Source organism: Caloenas nicobarica, chromosome 3, assembly GCF_036013445.1.
Source record: "Caloenas nicobarica isolate bCalNic1 chromosome 3, bCalNic1.hap1, whole genome shotgun sequence".
In the NCBI taxonomy this organism is placed as follows: Eukaryota; Metazoa; Chordata; class Aves; order Columbiformes; family Columbidae; genus Caloenas; species Caloenas nicobarica.
This window is the reverse complement of record NC_088247.1, coordinates 16225960-16249150: the sequence shown is the minus strand read 5'-3', so window position 1 is coordinate 16249150 and position 23191 is coordinate 16225960. Positions and strand designations below refer to the sequence as shown.

The 23191-nt window shown below is 45.0% G+C and overlaps 1 protein-coding gene across 1 annotated transcript in view; it reads left to right on the top strand.

Moving 5' to 3' along the window:
* The window catches only part of HPCAL1 (hippocalcin like 1), a 66155-nt gene that overhangs the window by 3181 nt on the left and 39783 nt on the right, over nucleotides 1-23191 (top strand). Inside the window, exon 2 of the mRNA XM_065631128.1 lies at nucleotides 13518-13564. The gene's annotated coding sequence lies outside the window, so the exon portion shown is untranslated. The remainder of the gene's footprint in view (nucleotides 1-13517; nucleotides 13565-23191) is intronic.

The following is a 23191-nucleotide window of genomic DNA, read 5'->3' as shown; positions in this document are numbered from 1 at the left end:
CATCAACCTTTTGCTGTATAAAAGCTTTCACGGGTCAGTTGTGTTTTGCTAACTGCTAATTAACCCATTGATTTCTGCATTTCTTGACTTCCCTGGATAAACATCTTTTGCCTGTTGTCACACTCCGATAGCAAAGTAGTTGTGAATCCTTAAACAATGGTAGCAAATACTGCATGAAGGAGCTCCCTTACCTTACCTCCCTGAGTCTTTCAGTGGATAAGAGAGAATATTCTTCAGCTGAACCTCCTGGAAATGTGACCTTTCTGGAAGTTCAGTGTTATGTTGCTTAATGACTGGGAGACTCACGGGATTGACTGCGGGATGAATTATGCATTTTCCTGCACTGATTGCATGGGAATTAGAAGGCAGGAGCTGGGGGGGAGAGATCCATCTTGTAATCTAAGAAATATTGCCCTTCTTCTGGATTGCACTACGTGAGATATGCCTTTATTATTATTAAGAAATGCTGCTTATAATTCACACAGCAGGTTTGTAGATACCTCTGAATAACCAAAGTGGAAAATGTTTATAAATACAAAAAGGGTGAGTGTCACGAGGATGGAGCCAGGCTCTTGTCGGTGACAACCAGTGATAGGACAAGGGGCAGTGGATACAAACTGGAACACAGGAGGTTCCACTTAAATTTGAGAAGAAACTTCTTCTCAATGAGGGTGACAGAGCCCTGGAACAGGCTGCCCAGGGAGGTTGTGGAGTCTCCTTCTCTGGAGACATTCAAAACCCGCCTGGACGCCTTCCTGTGTAACCTCAGGTATTCCTGCTCCAGCAGGGGGATTGGACTAGATGATCTTTTGAGGTCCCTTCCAATCCCTAACTTTCTGTGATTCTGTGAGATGGCAATTGTACTTTGTCTTTTTCAATGTTTCTTGTCCTGTAGGTGTGTATCTTATTAAAGTCAAAGAAAGCAGCAAGTAGTTTAAGGAAATCTCCCTGGTGATCTGTGTTAGTTGAGATACTGTGGAAACCCACACCAGCAGCATTCTGCACAAAATACGCCAGCTACAACCTGGACAGCTTTTCTCTTGCACGCCGCATGTTTCCCGATGATTGAACTGCCTGTGTCAAGCGACACAATCTACTTGAAATCTGTCTGGGTAAAAAAAAAAAAAAAAAATCAAAACAGCAACAAAACTTAGATGTAGCTATAGTTACACACAGTTCATGCACCAGCCTTTGAGACCTTCTGCCAGTTTTTTTTGATGACTTCACATGTATTTTAGCTTTATTTTATTTTTCTGCCCTTTCTTTTCAAGGGAGATCAGGCTGCCTAAATGGGAAAGGGTACAGCTAGATAGATGCATCTTTAACAACTGGGGGAAAAAAAAGGGATGTTTGCTATTATTTCAGTTGCTGTAATCTTAGTGTGTTCAGAGAGGTGTTCTGAGCTGATGGTAATCCCTTTAAATATCCACTTGGGTTGGAAAACACTGGATTTGGGTGACAGGGACACCTGGAGACTTCAAGGGTGGAGGGCATGGCTTGCACCTACAGAGATGCTTGCTGAACATGAGACGTACTGAGATGCTGACCTGCCTGCCAAGAGCAACAGCTGAACTTGGGCAGCTGATTTAGCAATTAAATTGGGTTTTTGTTTTGGACAATGGATTTATCATAATGAATTAACCGGTGGACCTGTCGGAGTGGCAAAGGGGTTTGTTTTTGATTCCCCAACCATGCAGCTTGCCAGCATCAGGAGTGTACTTCCCACCAGTGGAAGCGCAAGAAACATTTCATAGTGAGTGCCCTGGGAAGAAGCAGCATACGTGTCTATCTTCTGGTGTGCAAACCCCAAATTCTTGTAATTTCTTGAAAATGCAAGCATATGATGGACGGTATAGCTTGGGCATGGGATAAGGAAATATATCTCACTGATGCCTGAAAGTTGGCATGTGGCTTATGCAAAGTCATTTTAGAATAGGCGGGGGTGGCAGTGGTGGGAGGAGGGAGGAAAAGAAATGCCTTGGGGGGGCTGGGAGCTGGAGTGTGGGCGAGCTGCGAGCCTTCCTCCTGTGCCGCTGCTCTTCTTCACCTCTGCTCCGCACAGGCTAGCTCGGAGGTAGCAGGATATTTTTTTCACATTTCTTCTTTTATTTCTAAAGGGCATTGTGCGCAGGATGCTCTGTTCTTGGCAGCTCGCCTGTGGTGTGAGGAGGGAAAGCTCGCTGCTTTTGGTCGTGCTGCAGATAGCCACCGTCAAAGCCAGTTAGCATTTGCAGAGCATCCTTTCCATTTTCTCTTTAGTGAAGCTATTTTTTTTTTTCCCTGTTATCAGGTAAATGGTGTTTCTCCAAAGACACCACTTTGTGTTTTTTAAAACTTATCTGGGGAGAAGCAGACTTTCCTTTGGAGGACAGTTTGGGGCTGGTTGATGAAGAGCTGCTTGCACATGAGAGGGGAGTGGGAGTTACAAGGGAGGATGCTGTGGATGCATAACCATTAGCACTGACTTTAATTATGAAATGTGTGCTTGAAAGAAAGCAAGCGTACTTTGCGGTGCTTGGGAAAGGGCCTAGAAGCAACATCTGTTAAATATGTTAGAATACTCTTGAAAATGCTATATCCCCTTCATCAGAACTGAAGGGAAGGCTGCAGCTTAGAACTTGTTCTTGGGATTGCAGACCTGGCAGGCGCTGCACGGCCAGTGGGTGTCACAGGCCTCTCCACAGAGTGGTCAAAGCATCGCCCAGGAGCAAGCCAGGGCTTCTGCTGTTCATTCGAGTTTCTTCTTTGATGGTCAATACCCTTTTGTCTCATGTCACCTCTCTGTCTCCTCTCCCTGCTGTCTGTCTTCCTAAAGCTCCTCTTGTGCCGAGAGAGCTGGAGTCGCTGTATGGAGGAGTGGGGAGAAGAAAGTGGGCTCAGCATAAAAGGCCCTCTGTGATTAGACATTACTTTGATTTTTGATGAGCTGAGTTTTATTGCTCTTGAGCACATGTATGCCAGCTTTGTTTCAGAGGGATTCTAGGGGGCTTTCCAGAAAACGGGTGCTTCTGTGCGTAAGAGTTTATTGAAGGAGGCACTTATGTAAAATATAATGGGGCTTGGAAATGCATGCACTTGACAGTCGGTTTTTTGTGACAAATTTCTGAAAGCCAGGACCATTTGAATTGGGAACGAGCATGTACCTGTGTCCAGCCGCTCTCCTGGCTTTCTGCAGTGAAGCCTGGATGGCTACATTCAGTGGCGGGTGTCAGGCCAAGCGTGTCCCTGGTGTAAGGAACCTGATTCCCCCAAATCCCATAGCAAATTATTCTCTTTGGCTTAGGTTTGACAAGGAGAAACCCACTGAAATCAGTTGTGGGAGACCTTTTCCTTTCAGTTGGCTCCCTTGCTGTTGGTAACTCACCGACTGAGGGGGTTTGCTGGGTGTTTCAGTGATGACTGAAACCCTTTCTGAGGTTGTCAGGACAGGAGGGGTTTTTTTGTTTTGTTTTGGTTTTTTTTAATGGAAATTGGATTTCATTCCAGCTGAGGGTAATTGGAGCTGTAGTAATAATCTGAAAACAAATGAGAATGAGCTCTGTAGACTCCAGCCACAATTTTCTGTTCTGCTCATGCCGTGCTTCTTAAAATGGCATTCATTCCTAAAACTGGCCCTAAAGCTCTTTTACTAGGAGCTGTGCTTTTCTCAGGAGATCTGCAAAGTGAGGGAAGACCCTCCTTCATTTTTTAATGCATCCTCTAGTCCTCCTCTTCCATCTCCTTAAGGATGCCCTGAACCTGCAGACTGACTGGTCCGTCCAGGCTTGTTCCCAGTGGGAAACCTCCTGACCCAGGTGGCACTTCGCGAAGGAGCAAAGAGCCTGTCTCATCCTGTTCCGATGGTGAACATCCCTTCAGAGCAGCCTGCGGCTGCAGGAGGAGGAATCTGTGACTCTGGTAACGTCTCCCTGCCCAGCTGGGAGGAGAAGAGGAGTCTTTGCAGAAGAAAATCCCATCACCAATGCTTGCCAAGGTACCGCTGGATCCTCCAGAGTGGAGAACCAAAGCAATCACTGTGCTCATTACCAGAGAAGATCTCTCTTCTGACAAAATGGGTTGCTGCATGCGGGTTTTGCCAGATCTGAGCTTCTCAGCTGCACCGACTATGATTTCTTCTCTCTCAGATCTCCTGGTGTTTGCCCGTGTCTTTCATCACCCCCGACAGGGGCTGTCTGCAAGCTTTTAGCAGGGTGTGTGCCGCAGCTTTCCAGAAGTCCTGTCCTATAAGTGAGGCAAGCTGTTGCAAACTGACAGCACCAGAAACAAGTGAGTTCACTGACTGCTCATTTTTATGGGTGTAATTCAGAAGGCATGGTTTGGAAGTGAAGGTGCCCTTGCTGGCTATTTCCAGAGCCCTGGCTTGTTGCAGGACATGTTCAGGGATCGTCTTCCTTGGCAGTTGGCTTAACCATTGTCTTCTGGGGGCCAGGAGCTTCACAGACGGGTGTTTGCTAGTCTCATTCATGTTGAGACATTTTGAGTTAGCTGCATCTTGGTGCCAAGCTTTGTTTTCAGATGCTTGGTGCCCATGGCTGGTGCTGGGGTCTTGTATGCCTCATGAATGGGCTTGATGGCCTTTTACGCTTGGTGAGGAGGCATATTTCTAACAAAAATGCTCTGCATTGCTTACTCAGTTTCATTAAAGGGTTGCAAAAACATTTCGGGGGAAGTTTTAATATTCTTGAGCTATATGCATTTAAAAGGAAGGGCTGACTAATGAATATTAATGCCTGCTCAGGGTTTGTAATGAGCCTGCCTCCTGGTGTAACAGTCATTAGACAGAAAGACAAACCTTTGATGGCTTTTAAATATGAGGGGTATAGTCCTGTGCCTTCTGCTTTCCATGAGAGCCCACTTGCTGCCTCATGCCCAGTGTTTGGGTGGACTGTGACCCGAGGAAGATGTGCAGGTGGTGCTGCAGGCTGAGCTCCTCAGGGCTGGCCACTGATGCCACTTCTTTCTCTGACAGCATTCGTCGCATCCCTGTGCCAGGTTCTGTGGCTCTGGCCAGAGCCTGTGGCTGGTGTAACACGGGGTCTGCAGGGTGCCCATTTGCCACCACTTGCCTCTTCTCCTCCCCCAGCTCACCCTGCTGTCCACACCAAGCCATGGAGATGGCAGACTCCTTCTTCCTGTTATCAGCCTCCATTTAAATGCATTTCTTAATGTCAGTCAGCAGTGGAAGGAGAGGGAAAAAATCCCTAACCAGAATAGCAATGATGACAGATCCCAAAGTGTAGACTTCAGGTTGATCACTTGTCAGTCTTTCTCCAGGTGCCTGATTTCATGCAGGTCATGGCTTCCACCTGGTATAAAGAGGAAGGGACTTCCATCGCTGTCATCTGGCTGTCCCTGCAGCTCCCGACGAGAGCTTCTCCTGGCTGTGTTTCAGGGAGCCCTGCTGCTGGTTGAAGCCCATCTCCACATCCCTTAGCGGTGCCGGGACAGCCTGTGCCAAGGTGAGCTGTGGGATGCGGGAGGGCTGTCTGCTGGCAAGCGGCAGCCTGTCCTGGCACAGCAGGGGAGACCATCAGCCTCCTGGAAAAAAACTTTTGTTACCTGAGGTTCATATTTTACAGTCTCTAAAGCTGTGGTTGGCATGTGCAGGAAGTTTTGCTCTTAATGTTGCTTTTCCAGCTTTCTAGAGGTTAAGACACCGGTACATCTGGTTTTTGCTTTGCTTTCAAGGTGGTTTTCCCCTTGTAATTATGAATATGAGAATGTGTACATTTTTTAAGTGAATAAATGATCTGCCCAGGAGCACTAGTTTGTGATAATTTAAACGCAGCTGCATGTTCTGTAGCTGGAGTGTGGTTTTATGTAGTGTAAAAGGAGCTCTAATATGCAGAGAGTGTTAAGGTTATATGAGGCATCTTGGCTGTGCCATAACAGCATTTATCACTGTAATTTGGTTTTTGAATAAATTCTGGCTTCATTCAGTCCTTGGAAAATTTTTGAACTATTTCAACTGCTGATCTGTTGTGTCCCTTCACCTCATATATTAAATGATAAAAATTTGCTATCTCCTTTAATAAAAGACAGTTGACACTATGTCTTGTGTAGCTGCTTAGGAAATCTTATTTTAGCAGATACCTCCCTTCCCATGACCTTCCTTATTCACTCCATTCCTCCCAAATCTTTATTGTGCAACTTGAATGTGATGTTTAGTTTACAGCATCCTGTGAAGCAGGGAAATGCAACTGAAAAGGAGGCTAAAAAGGGGAAGAGAGAAACTTCCCGGACAATGAATGTGTAATGGCATAATTTAGTTAATTGTTTTGGAAAAAAGTTTAAAAGAGGAAATAGAGTGAATAACTGGCACTGTTATGTCCCCAGTTGCCTGTATCCTTTTTAACTATGGGCTGATCGCTTGTGCGCAAGTCAGACCAGGCAGTATGTTGTTGTTGTCAATAGTCTTTTTGGGGAAAAAAAAAAAAAACAAAAAACACCACCAAAACAACCCTGTAATTTAGTAAGAGAAAATATTTAAGTGAAAATAATTCATCTTGCTTTGACAATTTAAGGTTAAATAAAATGTAATGCATTTAGTTGGCAGAGTCTTTGAATTTTCATACCTTCCTTTCCTTCCTTCATGCAAATGCAACTTCTAGGGGAATTTAGTGCAGTATATGAGCTTATACAGCTTCCTTTGGCAATCAGTTCTGTGATAACATCGACTTACCCAACTTAGCTTCTAGTGTAGCCCTAGTGCTGTCCTGAAAAAGCCTTTGCTTACCCTTGAATTCGTAAAGCTTCCTTACCCTATTGTGGTTTCCTTTCAGTTGGTTTTGTGGAACCCAAGTGTGGGCTGTGTTTAATAAGCCAAATAGCTTTGCTCGTGTGAAACTGTGCTAACGACTGCAGATGTTAATTACTCATTGAACTGGGCAGAAGAGGTGTTTGTACAGCTTCCTCACCCCTTGGAAGCAGGTCATCATGGCATGGTCATCCTCAGTAGCCAAAGGTTGTCGGCCAACTTGTGAGAGGGTCTGTTAGCAGGAGGGACTGGAGCCAAAACCAACGTGCAATGCAGAAGTACAATCTGCAGCTTTGAGCTGAAGTGAGCAAAACTCCTCAAAAGCCAGAGGAATGGCATCTGCCTGCCCTGAGATGAATCTGTGGTGGTGTAGGCCATGATGTGTTTCATGATGGGCCTTGTTGGTGTGGAGGTTTCTCCTTTGCATGGCCTTTTTTCGGTTTCTGTTGCTTTCCCTGTTGTTCCCCAGAATCTGGCAGGGGTGACTGTTTGTGTTATGATAGCATCAGCCAGAGATAAGGTTCTTGTACTGCACGCTTCAGGCTGTTCTTCTGCCAATGGCATAACCACTACATTGCAGCTGTGTTCAATAAATAAACCTTTGGGAATGCTCGGAGTGGGGTTTTTTGAGATGTGGAACAAGTTACTCACTTAGACCTAGTCTACTAATTTAGGTCCAAGCTTTTTGGATTGTACTCCAAGTGTTTCTATGCTGTAAAGAGAGCTCCAGCATGGCAGACATGCAGTGGAGATGTGTGGGGCAGCATGGAGAGTTTCCTGAAATCCCCCAGTAAAAATTGAGGGGATGGATGCGTTACTTCGATGGGATTTCTGTGACTCTTGTGAGCCCAACTCTGATGTCTCACAGCTAAAGCGTGATGTTCCTGCTTGGGTAGGAGCACAAGTCACAAACAGTCTTCCAGACAGAGACTTAGGTCTCTTACTGTCTTGCAGAGTTTACATTTAAGCACCCAGGTAAACATCTTGTGATGCTCTCGGAACTTGTTGACTTACCTGATTGACCGGAGTGCCAAGGGAGACTGAAGGAAAACAACCTTTTGCTGGGGCAGAGATTACAGGACCATCCTGCAACACCCAGCAGCCTCACTCTCCCTGTTGTGTTTTTTGTTTTGGTTTGTTGTTGGGTTTGTTTGGTTGGTTGGTTTTGATGGTACAATATCTACCATTGTTCTGTCTTCTCTGCTGAGAGGTAGACCTGGCTTTGCATTTCAGCTCGCCGTTACAGGTTAAATTCACCAAGCACTGTCAGGGTGGCTTCGTGAGTAGATGTAGGTACTGGTGATGCTGCAACAGGCTTCAGGTTGTAAAAACTTGTGTTGGGAAGTTGTCCAAAAAAAACTGCAGAGGGAGAAAGCCTGAAGGCAGAGAGCTGGCAGGAGTTGCAACACCTTCTGAAAATGCAGGCTGCTTTACAGCATGAGAAATCAAAGTTGCCTGGGAGCCCAAGTCTGTACAGGTGCAGGAGGTGCTCCAAATAAGCAAAGATGGCCTCTGAGGAATGTTTTGAACTCCTCCCTGTTGCCGTTTCCTGATACTGTCCCTGCTTGGTGTTTCCTTCCTGCTCTGGCAGCTGTGTGGTTACAGCCTTGCCTGTGAGAAGTGGCGCTTCGCAACAGTGACTACCGGGAACTTTAACTGAGAGTTTTTGGGCTGTGGGACCGTTGTGGTGCATATGCCCAGCATGATGCATTCAAGTTGAGATTCACTGTTGTTATGGTCGTGGTGACAGCTGGCAGCAGGTATGGGGGGTATCTCCTGTCTGCTGCCAGAGCTGATGCACTTGTGGCTCGGCTGGTGGCCCGAGGCTGAGGGAGTGACATTCAGTCTCTGGCCTAACATTCAATCTCTGACTTAACCGTGCGCCTCCCGAGGTGTTCCTGGGGAGCCTGTAGGGTCTCCATACGTCAGTTTCCTATTGGAGTGAACGGTTTGTAATACATTTCTGTGAGTTTTGCAAGCACCTTGCTTAGGTGAAATGGTAACGGGAGAGGTGCCACTAGCTGCGTCTGAGGCAGAGGGAAGGAGGGACAGCAGTTTATTCTTTTGACACAACAGAAATCTCCCTCAGCAGTACCAGCCCCTCAGGGTGTGCACAGCCTGAGGTGTATCAACACCAAAGCCGTAGCAGGGTATTGAGGAGAAAATTAGCCAGTGTAGAAATCTCTAGCTTTAGCACCCTGGAGCTCTGTATGGGCTGGAAAACCTGCCCAGGAGCCAAGGGAAATGAGCCCATGCTGGGCTGTGCTGACATCTGGGCACTAAGCTGTGCCGAGTGGTGTCAGCGATCCCTGGGGCTTAGGTTGGCCATGAGCTTGAGTAGTGACAGCCCTTTGATGGACAGGGTGAACTGGCCAATGCCTCTTCTGGGATGTAGCAGCCTTAAAAAAACCAAATCTGGATGACAGAGTCCTCTGGGAGTTTCCTTGCACTGTGGCTTGAGAAATATGTCGAGGTAGGATCTCTGAGAGCTGCTGGGTAGGCTCTGATGTGATGGCTTACGGGCCTGGTGTGAAAGGTGAGGAGGAGAAAGGGAGCAAGAGGTGAGTGGGAAGAGCCTGTGCCGTGGGGGAATGGGTCAGAGCAGTTTGTCAGCTGGCACGAGTGCTGGCACGGCTACACATGCACTCCAGATGCATCCACGAGTGTGTGGAGAAGTGCAACAGCCAAAGGTGAGGTGCAGTAGTGGGTGATAAGCTGGCTGGCTGGCAGGGCCTGGAGGAAAATTAGAATAGTTCATTTGGAAGGGATCTACAATGATCATCAAGCCCAACGGCAGAGCAAATTACAGGACAATTAATTTCTTGGCTGTCCTTGGACTATTGGTACCCACATGTGAGGGGGCTGCAAAATTTTGTGTCCTACAAGCCCTTACCAGTTTGTATTTGCAAGAAAAACAAAAAAAGAAAATAAACAACAAGACATTTTTATAAAATAGCAGAGTCTATTTTGAAAATAAATTGCAAATAAGGGATAGCAGAGACTTCATGTAGCGCTGGGGGTTATCTCCACTGCTGCATGCAGTGTTTGCAGGCAGATCACACCATCCACAAACATAGCAACGTTAATGACGGTATTGATTTATCTTAATGCAGTTATGAAAGCTGAACCTTGGAGGTGTAGGAGGGCCTTATTAGTAATGAGCATCAAGACTGATCAAGGACAGTATCAGCCAAAGGGGAACAAATGGAGGCTAGAACAGGGCAGAGTAAAATAGTGGCCATTAAAGGAAGAAAAGTGCCCACAGCACTTGAGGCTTCTCCATCACATAGAAAGAAATCTACTTTATATATAATGTTTGTGACTCGAAGCAAAGGAATGAGGTTAAAATCACTTGGGAAAATGAGACAAAAGAAAAATAATGGTGTCTGCCCTGATTTTGGTGCAAGCTAAGGCAGGTCCGAGGACGCTGCAGGACATGGCAGAGCTGCAGTGCCCATGGGGGCGGCGAGGTGGGCGATGTGTGACTGTCGGGAGTTTTACCCCTGCCAGGTAGGTCAAAGCATGGTCTAAAAAAAACCATTTGTCGCGTTAGTTTCCCCAGTCTGTCAGTGAAGCTCTTTTTATAAGGAGGATCTTTACAAATGATTCTTTGGAGCAGTCTCCTCCTTAAGGTTTTTGCTAGCAGCTTCGACACACTTGCCTCTTCCTGCCCAGCCTCCAAAAGTTACTGACATCTCTTCCTTTAATTCTGCTTTGTAATTGAATTTCTGCCATAAGTTGCTTCTGCTAATTCAATTATACCTTATTTTAATTGGCAGTGGATTTAAATACTTCATGTGCTGTTAGCATAGAGATTAACGTGTGCTGACCGGTGACCCGCTACTCCATCAGAGTGGAGCAAAGGTTTTGTATGGTTATAAGAATTTAAACAGCCTTTTTTTTTTTTCCAAAAGTCTTTTATAATGCCAGAGTCTAGCCAAGGGCTGGGAAATGCCATTTATTTTGACATTGAAATATAGCCAAATAATCTTGCGCTATTCTGTAAGGTTTATTGAATGGGGAAGGCACAATGATTCTGTACCAGCCACAAATAAGAGAAATCAGAAGAGCTTTCTGTTTCCTATTTTGCCACTGATTTGGTTCAGTCCTTACCTTGCCTTTCCACTGTGTTTTATTGGATTGGTGGTTTAGAAAGATAACATCCATCCCTGTATAAAATGACGATACTAGGTTTTCTTCCTAAAAAGATGTTGAAGCTAAAATATCTTGTTTAAATGCTTGTATTGCTGCCAGGTTGCAACATTTGCCTGCCTGGGGATCTCAAGAGTAATAGAAAATTTCATGGAGTCTTGGATCTTTCTTCCTGTGAGCAGAAAACTGATGTAGTTCACATCTGCACTGACAAAGGAAGATACAAGGATAAAACAGGAGAAGAACCATTTAGGGAGCACTCAAGGGTTTTTCTCTTTCTCTTCATTTTTTATTCCATTGTCTGTGGGCCTTAGGGAAGGGTTTGTTTTGTGGGCCCCAACCCCCCCCCCCCCCGTGACACTTGTCTCACTCTCATGATTTGCAGAAGGAGCTGGATTTCAGCTGGCTGCTTGGCTTTGGTTCTTTTCAGTTTCTTCTGGGTGATAATTTTTGAAAACCTGTGGAGAATTTGTGAGGTTTCCATAACAATGAAAAGGCAAAAAATAGTACTAAATTTTTTAAAAAGGAGGAGACGGATTTGTAGTACAGTCAGTCTGACTTTTATTACAGTATTTTCCTGGAAGTCAATAAATTATTTCCCACCTAGGCATCTTTCTCTGGGTGCTTATGAATAACAGTCAGCATGGCTTATTCTGAACAAATAATGTCAGACATCCTAATTTCCTTTTACAGCAGGGTAACAGGTCTTGTGGACAGAAGGAGAGCGGATGATACGATGACGTACTTCAGTCCTAGTTAAGTTTTTGGCACTGTTTTGATTCTCAGAAGGAAACTAGGGAAAAGAAATTTTGGTGAAACTTTCACCTTATGGATGGTGCAGTGCAGGTGTGCTAACTGTGCTCCAGCTGAGCTCCAGTATCATCAAGCTCAGTCATCAAGCTCAGTCATCAAGCTCAGAAGTATTGGGTGGGGTTTGCAGGGGTGGACCGTGTGGCTTGGGTCGTTTTAACTGATGCATTTGATACAATACTGGTTCAGCCTCAACAAGTAGCACCAAAGTAGGGGAAGTTACAAGCACTCGGGAGGAGGGATTAGATTTTCAAATAACTTTGGACAAAACCAGGAAATTAGCTTGGAAGGTCCATCGTTCACACCTGAAGGCATTAACGTGGGCTTGCAGTTATTGCTGGTGAATGAGTTGGCAGCACAGGCTACCCAGGGATGGCTGGAAGGGCTCCACTGAAAAGCCTCTTGGGATCATGGTGGGTCACACACTGCTTTGCTGGTATCGTCCTGCCCCAACAGCAGCAGACAGAGCCTTCCAGAAACAGGAGGATGGGCTTGTTGTGTCCTGTGTTGTCTTCTGCTGCTTTGGCATCGCCGGAGTGCTGGAGCCAGCGTGGGGCCCTGCATCTGGGGTAAGATGCGGAGAAACCGAGAGGCCGGTGGGGGTCTGAAGAACAGGACCCAAGAGGAAAGATGGGAAGAAACTGGCTGGGTGTGTGGTCTGGAGAGAAGGCAAAGGATTGGCACAACAGGTTTGTGCTGTCTGGAATGCTGCCAGGAGAGAAATGTGGAACCTCTGCCCCATATCTGTGGGGGTTAGGGCAAGTGGTAATGAGTTTGAATAGTATCATGAAAGGATGAAACTCCTATTGTAGGGATGCTGAAGTGTTGAAGGAGATGGTTGGGAGGCTCTGGTGATGTCTGGGATCTCTGTGGCTGGGGTTTTGCATTGGGGAGACCAAATGTGTGTGTTATGGGTGGGCTGGAGGCACCTGTAATAGGGTCCCAAACCCACTGAGATTTTGTTTGCAGATGTTTTGGGGTTACTGGGTCAGACAAGGGTCTGACAGGAAAGAAGTTGGTATGGTGGGGCTGGAGAAGGTGAATGCTTGGTGGTAGGGGAGATCAAGGTCAGTTCTGTGGGAGAGTGAGAATTGGAGCAAATCACTTGGTTTTGATTTTCTAATCTGCAGACTTTGAGAGATGAGGAATTGCAGGAGCAGGTGAGCTCATGGTGCTCTCATATGTCACTCCTTAAGCACTGATGAACCCTCAGGATTCACAGCTGGCAGATGCTGAAGGGATGCAAATTGTTATCCTCTCCTTTCTGGACAAGCATGCTCAATGGGAAGAGAAGTGATTTCTAACCTTTGAGAGCAATGTTTAATGAATCCAGAGGACTTGAAACTGTCTCTCTCATGTTTTATTTCTTTTTCTTCTATTTTTAGATCTAGGCATAGTGATATTTTGATGTATAAACCTAGCAAACCTTCTGAATCTGAACTTGATACTAACTTTGTAAGATGAGTTTTACAAAAAAGATTTAAAGTAGGGATGGTGGTTTCAGCAAATTTTTCAATGCCAGAAGAATTTGCTGTCTGAATTTGAGATAAATCTCTGCATTTATCAACATGGGAGATCTTTTCTGTTTCAGGACAAATAATAAAATGTAAATGCAGGCAACAAAGTGGTTTCTTAGTGTAGGGTAAGAACTGGAGCAGGGTTTTTACATGTTGAGACTAATTCTGCTTTATTTTTCAGCTGGGAAAATTAGTTCCACAGGGAAGGCCAAAAAGGTGGGAAGGTTGTCACTTAGAAGAAAGCTGTAATGTAAAGCATGTTTGGTTTGTGTCTTCTCCAGGCAAGCAAGCCCTGTGGACTTTCTCTGAAGAGGTTCCAAGATAGGTGGTGAGTACTTTCCAGAGCCTGCTCCTTTCAAGGCACTCTTTAAATTAGTAATAGAAAATACAAGTATTGTTTTTTGTTCTACATTGTGTGCAGAAGTTTGTGTTTGCTGAGCTTGTGGCATGCTTTTATTTTAAAGCTGGCAGGGCTAATTTTTGGGTCGGGGTTTGGCATCAAAATGTTAAGCTTTACCTTTGCACCAAAATGAATTTCCTGAAACTTGATTAGTGAAAGAAATATTATAATATTTTAAATATTTGACTTTGGGGAAAATCTGTGCAAATTATGCTATATTTTTTAATAAAAGTCTACACTATCCAGTGGAGTAAAGTTTTTATTCCTTCTGTTCTGTCCAAGTTTGTTATCTAAAGGAATGCAACTTTCAGAGGGTTAAATGAGCTGCATAACTCACGCTAATCTCTGCTGCATGTGACTGATTTTTGTCCTGCCCACACCCAAGACTTTGATGTATTTTGTTTGTATGCACCTCATTAGGTCCTTATTTGTAACTAAGTGAAACATTAAATTGGTAAAGAACTGTAGGAGAATGAGATTGCTAAGAAATGCCGATGATGTGGCACTGAGAGAGTCACCTCTTACGCTGATGTAAGTCAGCGCAATTTATTTTACTCTGGTGGAGCTGATCTCTTCCGGCGAGTGCCAGCCAGGACGCTGCTCTGTAGCACCCTTTGCTGTTTGTTTTTGTTGTTTCTAGAGAAAGACATACTCTGTTTCCTCTTTCAGTTCTAGATGTCTTTCCAGAGAGATTAACCAAAGTATATCATTACCCATTAATTGCTCAGGAAGTTTATTCTTCAGTTGTGTTTCCCTAGTGCACAGAATGCAAGTTATTAGAGCTCTTCTGTGTTCAGACTGACTAACGAACTACAGGTCAATGTCCCAAACCTCTAATGGACTTCCCCTTCTTACAAAACAATGTATTTTCTATAGATAAGGTGCCTTTTGATACACATAGTCCCAGGTTGATTTGAAGTGTCCATACAGCTGAAATGTAGCCATCTGTGCTTGTTTCTTGTTGGGCCAGGGGAGCATGCTGAGTTTGGTGTGTAGTACTGTGCGTGTGTCCACCTTAAATACATGTTCGTTTTGGCCATAAAATGCTTATTTAGCATTTATAGAGGGCTTATTTAATGCCCCTTAAATGTATTTGTTATCAAATATGTCTTTCATCAAAGAAGACATCCGCTACTTAATAATCTGCATTATCTATGTTTTCTGTATAAGGGGAGCTCATTTAATCCCAGATGGTTCTTCTGACTAAGGGTTATGTCCCTAAAACATGAGCCTTACAAGGCCAAATCATGAACCCCATGTGCTTTTTGCCAAAACACTCTTGTGAGTAACAGCTAATAAACCCCTCCTCTGCCCCAGCCCCGCAGCTACGATCGGGTCTGTGTTATAAACCTGCCCACTGTTGGTACTGATAATTGCTATATGGGCACCTGAATCATCAGCTGATCTTTCTGAGATGTTGAAAGATGAATCAAGCTCTCTTTTCCTGAGGGCAGAGGGGAGTGTGAGGTTGGTGACTGTAATACCATGTGTGTAAAGGCCAGGCAATTTTAAACCGTTAGTTTAAATTGTACTTACAGTTGAATTTTCTTCTTTTGTTGTTTCAGGTGACACCTGAATAGGTTATAAGTAAAAAACCACTTGTTGATACTCCAGGCTGTGCTTGCTATAGTTAATGTTTCTTTTTCCTGGGTAGTCCCTTTGGGTAGTGCTTTCAAAAGCATGAAGGTCCTATGGTCTTTTGGGGAAAACTTGGGCTCCTGATGTACTTTTGCAACCGGAGTTTATAGGTGTTGGGTGTTTATACATCACATTTTGCCTACTTTAGTGGTCATATTCCTCCTCACCTTTGTGAATTCAGGCATGTCCTCTGTTCCAATTTGTGAATGTAGATGACCTGTACCAGTATGAAGGTACATCCCCAGAGTGTAACAGTTTCTGTGTGGAGCCTTACGGTGGTCTGGTAATTCATGTTTAACATATATTAAGAGACAGATTTGAAACCAGACCAGTGCTGAGCCAGCCGGGCATTTTCCAAAATGTATGTGTGGCTAGTGGCACGTGGGTGGCTTCAAAGCAAAGTATAGCATCATGAAAACAAAGTACGCATGTGAGTGCCTGAATGTAGCTTGAATTTTACCCCAGCTGAGCACACCTGGAGGTGAGTGTGCTGGCTGGGGAAAGGGGGACCAGGCACTCGGGTGCTCTCCTGATGGAGTACCGCAGGCTCTGACGGAGCAAGCTGCTTACCCGTGGTCCTGCCTGTAAGCACATAAGCAGCTCTGAGCAGCGGGGCCCAGGAAGCCAGACACACAATGGGACACGCACCCGCGTCAGGGCTGCCCAGGGCGGGACGGGCAAATCCGTGCCCATGCTGGGGTCTGTTGTGCCTTGGCGTGTTTCGCGGTGCTGCTGGGGACCTTGTGCCTGGAGGTTGGAGATGCCTTGTGGGCATGAGGGCTGTCTGGGACCCAGGTGCGATGCGGTGGGGCCGCAGCAGTGGCATCACCGTGGCCTCTGTGCTGGTGTGAAAGACTGAACGAGCAGCTGTGCTTTGCAGCAGAGGACAGGGCATGAAATGGTGTGAACGACAGCAGAGACTGCCTGTTGCTTGTGTGGATGTGGGGCTCTGCAGCTGAAATGGGGCTCCTCCGGTCCAGCGCTGGCGTGCATCACTGCAACATCCAGGACTTGAGTTTTGAAGTGAAACCTTTTGCAGCCAAAGACTGGCAGATCTGTCCTACCAAACTGACTTTGAAAAACATTTTATTTTTAAACTGCAAGCTGACCTGAAACCTGTGTAACTTGTGTTTGCAAGGAACGGGTGGTCTCATGGAGTACTGGAGGGCTGGGCTCCTGGAGATGCCTCAGGACCACCTGTGGCTCAGCATCGAAATCAGTGGATGCTCTTGCTGTTGGCGCTGGGGTGTTTTTGGAAATACACCACGGGCACCTCTCCATGGCCTGGCTCTGGGACCTTCTCCATTGTTAGGACATCCTCCATCACCGGGATATCCTTATCCCTGAGTCTCAATGCCTCCTGGCACGGCTCCCCCTCTGCTGTCCCTGCCAGCATCTCCCTGCCCTCCCCACAGCCCACCTCTGTCCCCACATCCAGGGCCCCATGGGGTCACCCTCCCTGTGAGCATCTGGGCTCTGCGGAGAGCAAAAACCAGCAGCAGAGCCAGGCTGAGCAGCAGGGAGGAGGAGGAAGAGGGAGCAGGCAAGACAAGGTGAAATTTGAGGCCATTTTCTGCTTTTCTCGGGCATCCTCTGGACTGCAGCCTTAGAGAACTCCCTGGTTTGAGGATTCAAATCCTGTTGGGGAAGGGGAGACCTTTCAGTGTTGTTACCTTTCCCCACAGTGTGATAAAACCCTCTGGAGGAAGCTGCAAGGGCCAGATGTCGGCTATACATATGATTATACCGCAGTGGGGGGAAGAAAAAAGTGCAATTAATTGGAGAATGTGTCATAAAAAAGAACAGCTGGGGAGCACAAGAGCAAATAAGGTACCTTGTGTGAGTGGCTTATGTAACAAAGTAATTAAGAATTTATAATGGTTTAATGTGTCACTAATCAAAGCTTCCATTTTTACCTCCTTACCACCTTTAAAAACTGCTATTTGAGTCTTTGTTTTCTATGTTTTTACTATAAATAGGTTTTATTAGTATTTTCACTGTTGAGGCTTTTCTATATTGTGTTGCGTGTTTGCTTTCCATATACACTGTTTGCTCATTCAAGGATATTAAAAAAAAAAACCAGAATGAATGTGCAACACTGCTGTTCATCCATGGTTTTTTTATGAATTAATCTTCTGCCTGGGTGCACACAGGCTTCAGGATTGCCCACTTTTCAAAAACTTCCACAATTCAAACATTTTATTAATTCTTTACTGTGATGGGGAAAAATTAAAAGCAGGCTTTGCATTTAAAAATGTAAGTTTTTAGCCAAGATTTCCAATCTGGAGGATAGTGGGGTACCAGGTTTGGATTATTCTATAATAGTGCTGGTTTTTTCCCCATTGTGTACTGTGCTTCCTACAAACACCACCTGTCTCCTGCGTTTTGTGTAGATCTTACTATATAGCATGAAGAAGGAGTGTCTCCTAATGCAAGTATCTCATGTTGATTCACTGCAATACAACTGTTCATCCTCTAATGGTGTGGGATTACAAAGCATTATCATGCTCAGATTGACTCAGGTAGTGCTATTTTTATTTAAGCTGTATTAAGGTATCACTGTGAATCTTTGGTCTTGCAGCATGGGGGCAATACGATTTACTATTTTTATAAAAAATCAACATGGCTGTACAAATCCTGTCCATAGCAAGAGCTGCAAAGATTATGCATGAGCTTGGCAATTTTTTTTCCCTTTCCTCTACAGTGAGTCATTAAATTTTTAATTTTCATGTGATGTCCATCATGTTGGCCAGGCTTGGAATAAAATAAGAGGGTGCCTTGGCTTATGGTCAGGGACTTGGTACTTGCTCGGAGAAGCTTTGGTATGAGAGGGCGAGTGTTTGGGGATGCTCGGTGGAGTTACCTTGGAGTTGCAGCGAGTTCCATCCATCTGAGCTCTTACAGGGTTGTCTAATTCAAGCAAATGTGCCCTCCCGTGGACATTGTACCAGCACTTGTGTCTCTCCACCTTGTTGGCTTTTCTATCAGGCCCTGCCCTTCTTAATTTAAAAAATTGTGGTAATTCGGTGTGGATCCTTTCCTCCTCTCCTCCTTATCACCCTGCAGCAGCTTGCTGCCCTGATAAAGCAAAAATAAATGTATGCCCTGGAGTCGAGGTTGGCTGAGGGGTGCAGTCAGCTATCTATGGACAGCATGTCTGCCCGGCTGCATCCCTGCGGGTTGGACAGACTGCCAGCCATTGCATTTCCAGAGGGGAAGGGAAAAAAAAGCATGGCCTTTCTTGGAAAAGGAGTGCAATGAAAAGTGAGGTGTGATTTTTTTTTTTTTTTTCTCTTTTTTTTTTTTTTTTTCCCCCCTTCCTCTCAGCTGGGAGAAATATTCATGTTCTGAAGGTGTTCAAAATTAATTTCCTTTGTGACAGGTCTCAGGGTTTGCAGAGTTGTGAGGAGCGACTGCTGAAAGTCAGACTGGTTTGGTTCTGGCTGTGGGTGCAAAAATGGCTTCATGGGGCTGCTTTGGTGCTTTAGGGATGGTTTAGAAGAGTGTCACTGACTCAGGGATCATCTCCCACAGGTGGTTTGGATGCAGCCCCTTTCTGGAGAAAACAGTGGGAAAGTCGTCACCCACCCCCAACATCCCACCTCCAGGATTTGCTGGGATGTGAGGCGGCTCTAGGGCAGGGGATGCAGCACTATCTCTTGGGGAGTTTCCTGGCATTTTTCTAGCCTTCGTTGACATTTGGGAAGAGATGTGATGGTTGACAGCGGTGGAGCAGTTCAGTGCTGATGTGCACATGCCTGCAGGCATCGTCCTGGGCTCTGCATCCCCAGGCAGCCCAGCTGGCAAGCAGCTTTATTGCTCTAATTGGCTCATGGCACCCAAAGGCACCAGGATCCTGATGGGAACATAGCAGGCAGGCCCTGGGAAATGCTACCAGGAACAGCCACGGCTGTCTCAAACATGGTCCCCAGTTGTTTGTGAACATACACAGAGACACACGGGGCTTCAGCCCTCTAAATAATGCGGTGAGCGTTTCCATCTCCCTCAGACTTTCATTTGAAATGAAGCAGTCGTTTATTGATGTGAGTTTTTTACAGCGTTCTCTTTAATTATCGAGAATGCAGAATAACTTCCGATAACTACTTGATTTCTACCTTGCACAGAAAAAAAAGCCAGTGGTAGTGGCTGGATGCTCCACAGTTCTGTGTGGGCGGCACAACACGTCCATCGGAAGGGGCAAGAAGGTGCCGTAGGTTTGCCAGTGCAGCATGGCAGCCAGCTGCTTGCAAAGCCTTTCAGTCCCGCTCCCTGCTGACCATGGGCTGTGGCGTTAGGTATGGAAATCAGCTGGCGAAGTCTGATCTCTGTTATACCATTTAGGGTAGATGAATGTAAATTGTCAGTTTTGCCATAATAAAATATGTGAATAATTTTGATGTGGGATGCGTGCTGGGTTTCAGAATAGCCAGGCTGGAAGGCAGGGAAAATTTTCTGAATGTTAATTAAAAGGTATTTTGAAGTGAAGGCGGAAAACTCCATCTTATTTTGAGGGTTTTGACCTGTCTAATAAATTTGTCTTTAAAAAGAACAACACTCTCCATTCATTGTTCCCCTTTTTACGCTTAACATGTATTTTAACTGTATTTAAGTGTTTCAGTAGAAAACTTAACCATTTAACTAGCTAACCACTTATAGGCTTACAGGTCTGTGCATTTTGCTGTAGCCTCATTTCTGTGTTCCCACTGTGACCAGGGGCTTGGACACCTTTGCTTTGTTAACTGTTCAGTTTGGGGGCTTGTTTTGGGGCTTTTTTCATTTGGTTGCTGGGGTTTTGTTTTGTTGTTGTTGGTTTGGGTTTTTTGTTGTTATTTACCCTGACACCACCAAGTGTTGCCTCTAAATCTGCTGTCACGTCCAGGCATGTCCCTCCTCCAGCACGACGTTCTGGTGAAGTTCCAGTGGACCATCAGTGGGGCTGGTGGGGTGCAAGCTGTTTTTTTGTGTGAGCAAAGATGTCTGAGCTAAGCCACACAGTTTTTTGTTTTCTTCTCCCTAAGCATTCAACACATATAAATACTGCCCTTGGGTTACCAAAAAACCTTGTCTCTTAGCAATCAAAATCTCGATTGGTCCCTTCCAGAGAGAAGCTTCCATTGCCAGGGGAAGCAGATGTGGCCATCAGACCCTTGTTGCAGTTTTCTGGGATGAAGCATCAGGATCTGCAGTTGGACTAGATGTTTGTTGCAGGTCCCTTCCAGCTGAACTCTCCTTTCTCCTCCTTCCTTCTCCTCCAGACAGGACTGGGGAGCTGGAAGAGGATGGGGATGTAGATGCCAGGCGGTATCTCCATTACTTTGGTGCAGGAGAGCTGGGAAAGGTGCTTGGTGCTCCCTGTCTGTCTTACACCCTCAAGCCTGAGAATTAATTGTCTTGACTCTGATTTCATCAGCAAATGGAGCATGGTCACAAAATGCAGTGAATCTGCTGTGGTAAAACTGAAGTGGCTTCAGCTACAGATTTCTCATTTCACAGAAAAAATAATATTTGATCGTCATTGAATTTCAAGGGGAATATAATTTGACATTTTCTTCAATGAAATGCCAGGAAAAAGATAATTCACGAAAAATATTTTTTGTAATTTGTGGGAGAAATTTCATTTTAGGGATTTACCATCAATAGATTATTTTGTGGCATGTCATTATTATGGCATATACCATTAAGAGTGTGTATTGTGTTTTGTTGTTTGTTAGGTACCATTATTACCTATATGTCAGAATGGCTCATTATCTAGTTCTGATAACTTACCTTGGAATCCCTGAAGCAGTTTGTTTCTAAGACTTTTTCTAGATTAAAATATTTCAGCATAATTCAGATAGAAGGTATTTTAACCCTGTAACAAGGAGCACAATAGATATGTTAATGTAAGAGTATGAAAATAGAAACTTCAGAATTCAAAACCTTGAGCAGATTGGTTTCAGAATATACTAGGAGTACCTTCCCCGAGTTTGCATATGCTTTCTAAGTATTTTGGATCTGAGGAAAAGAGCTTTTTCATTTTCCTTTTGTTTGGGCTTTGGTTTTTGTTGGGCTTTTTGTCTTAAGTTTGACCAAATATATCTGACAAACTGCTCTTCACTTCACAAGGGTGTCAGGTAAGAGGATTGAGTGGTCCCCGTTCACCACTATGAAGATAGTGGGAGATGAATTTACCTGCAAAATAGCAACCGAATGGAGGGTTGAGAGGTGACAGCAGGTACAAAAGACATTTAAAAGCAGGAAGGTACTAAATGTTGAATTTTGTACGATACCTGCAAAATGACTTCTAATTGTCCTCTTGAATCAGTGTGCTTTTAAAGATCGTAACCAGGGTCCCTGGGAAAGGGGTTTAGTTTTCCAGGCTGTCTGGTTCTTTGGTTGTTTCCAGGCATGTACCAGCTCTGCGGTTGCATTGCCCTCCAGTTACGTGCTTTTTCTGCACCCTGGGTGAATCTGCACCCTGGGTAGGACGGTGGGCCTTTACCATGCTCTCCATCATGATGGCAAGGGAGTTGTTCTGTCTACTTCTAGCTAAACAAATACAAAAGTTTGATTTTATTTCTCATTGCATCTTGAGCATCCTTCTCTCTTCAGCCTTCCGTGCTCTGTGAGATGCCCCGGTTGGTGGTGACGATGGCTCTGCCTGGAGCCCCAGGCACCCAGGGCAGTGGAGCAGCACCCACACAGAACCCAGGGTTTGTTATGCCTAAATGCAGGTCCAAACGTGCAAGAGGTGCTTTAATAATGGGAATGTCAGCAGACCCCTGGGTACAATGATGCTGCTGGATGCTTTCATAAATCTAAGGTTTAGGGATGACAGTTATGATGCATAGCATTGAGAGAACGTGAAACTGCAGTCATTAAACAAAAATGGGCTTTTAAACTAATGGCAGCTGCCTAAACAGTTTTGCAGTGAAGCAGATTCCCTTAGGCTACCATTCTTCAAATAATATGGGTCCTATTGACTTTAAAAAACAAGCAGGAAAATATTTTGTTTTGGTGCAGTAGCACGGCTTTTACATTCATCCTAAAGGTCAGGCTGCTAAGTGTTTTCTAGGTTTTAAGCTGGAGGTGTTAGAAAATAATGAATGGCAACATTTCCAAATAACTCATTTACTGTTACTCCCTTGAATTAAGCCACCTGCAATACCAAGGATTCACACCTGTTCCTAGATGGGTTTCCAAGCAAGTATGGGGACACTTTTTTCCATCCAAACTTGGCTGTGTTCAACCCAGTAGATAGTTCTGCACAATGTCTTTGTTATACAGAATTTTATCCAAATATCTCCATCAAAACCTGTTCCAAGTCCTGCTGGTTTAAAACTATACACAATAAAGCAGCGTGTTGCCTTGTCTCCTTTGAAGGCATCGTTCCCATCCTAAAGCTGGCAGTGTGAAGATGCATGTATTGCCTTTTCCTTTGTGCCAGAGAGATCCTGATAGACAAGGTTTCCCTGTCATCCAAAGTGTGTTGGTTACTTCCCTGAAGAGGCATTTCAAGAGTGTTTGGAGGTTGCAAAAGGCCAACCCATTCTCAGCTGCCCACTTTCACATCTTGCACAGCTTTTACTTTTTCCCTGCCCCGGGTTGGTTTCTTCCTTAAGTTAGCAGGTTATGGCTCTGTCTCCCTCCTCCTTCAGTTTGATCAGGACCCACCATCTTTTTTGTTTCCATTTCCCTCCTGCTTTTATTATGAGGAATAGAGGAGAAAGCAGAATAACCCAGACTGTGAAAGGATACTGAACAGCAGAACTTGGTTGTTTTGTGTCATCTCTCTTCATACCATACACAGCTCAGAGCCGACTTCTCTCCCTATAAGCTCAGTTTCAGGCTGGAGCTGGCCTTGATTGCTGAGTAACTCCAGACTGTTGGGGTTTTTTGTTTGTTTTGGGTTTTTTTGTAATTATTATTTTTTTAAAG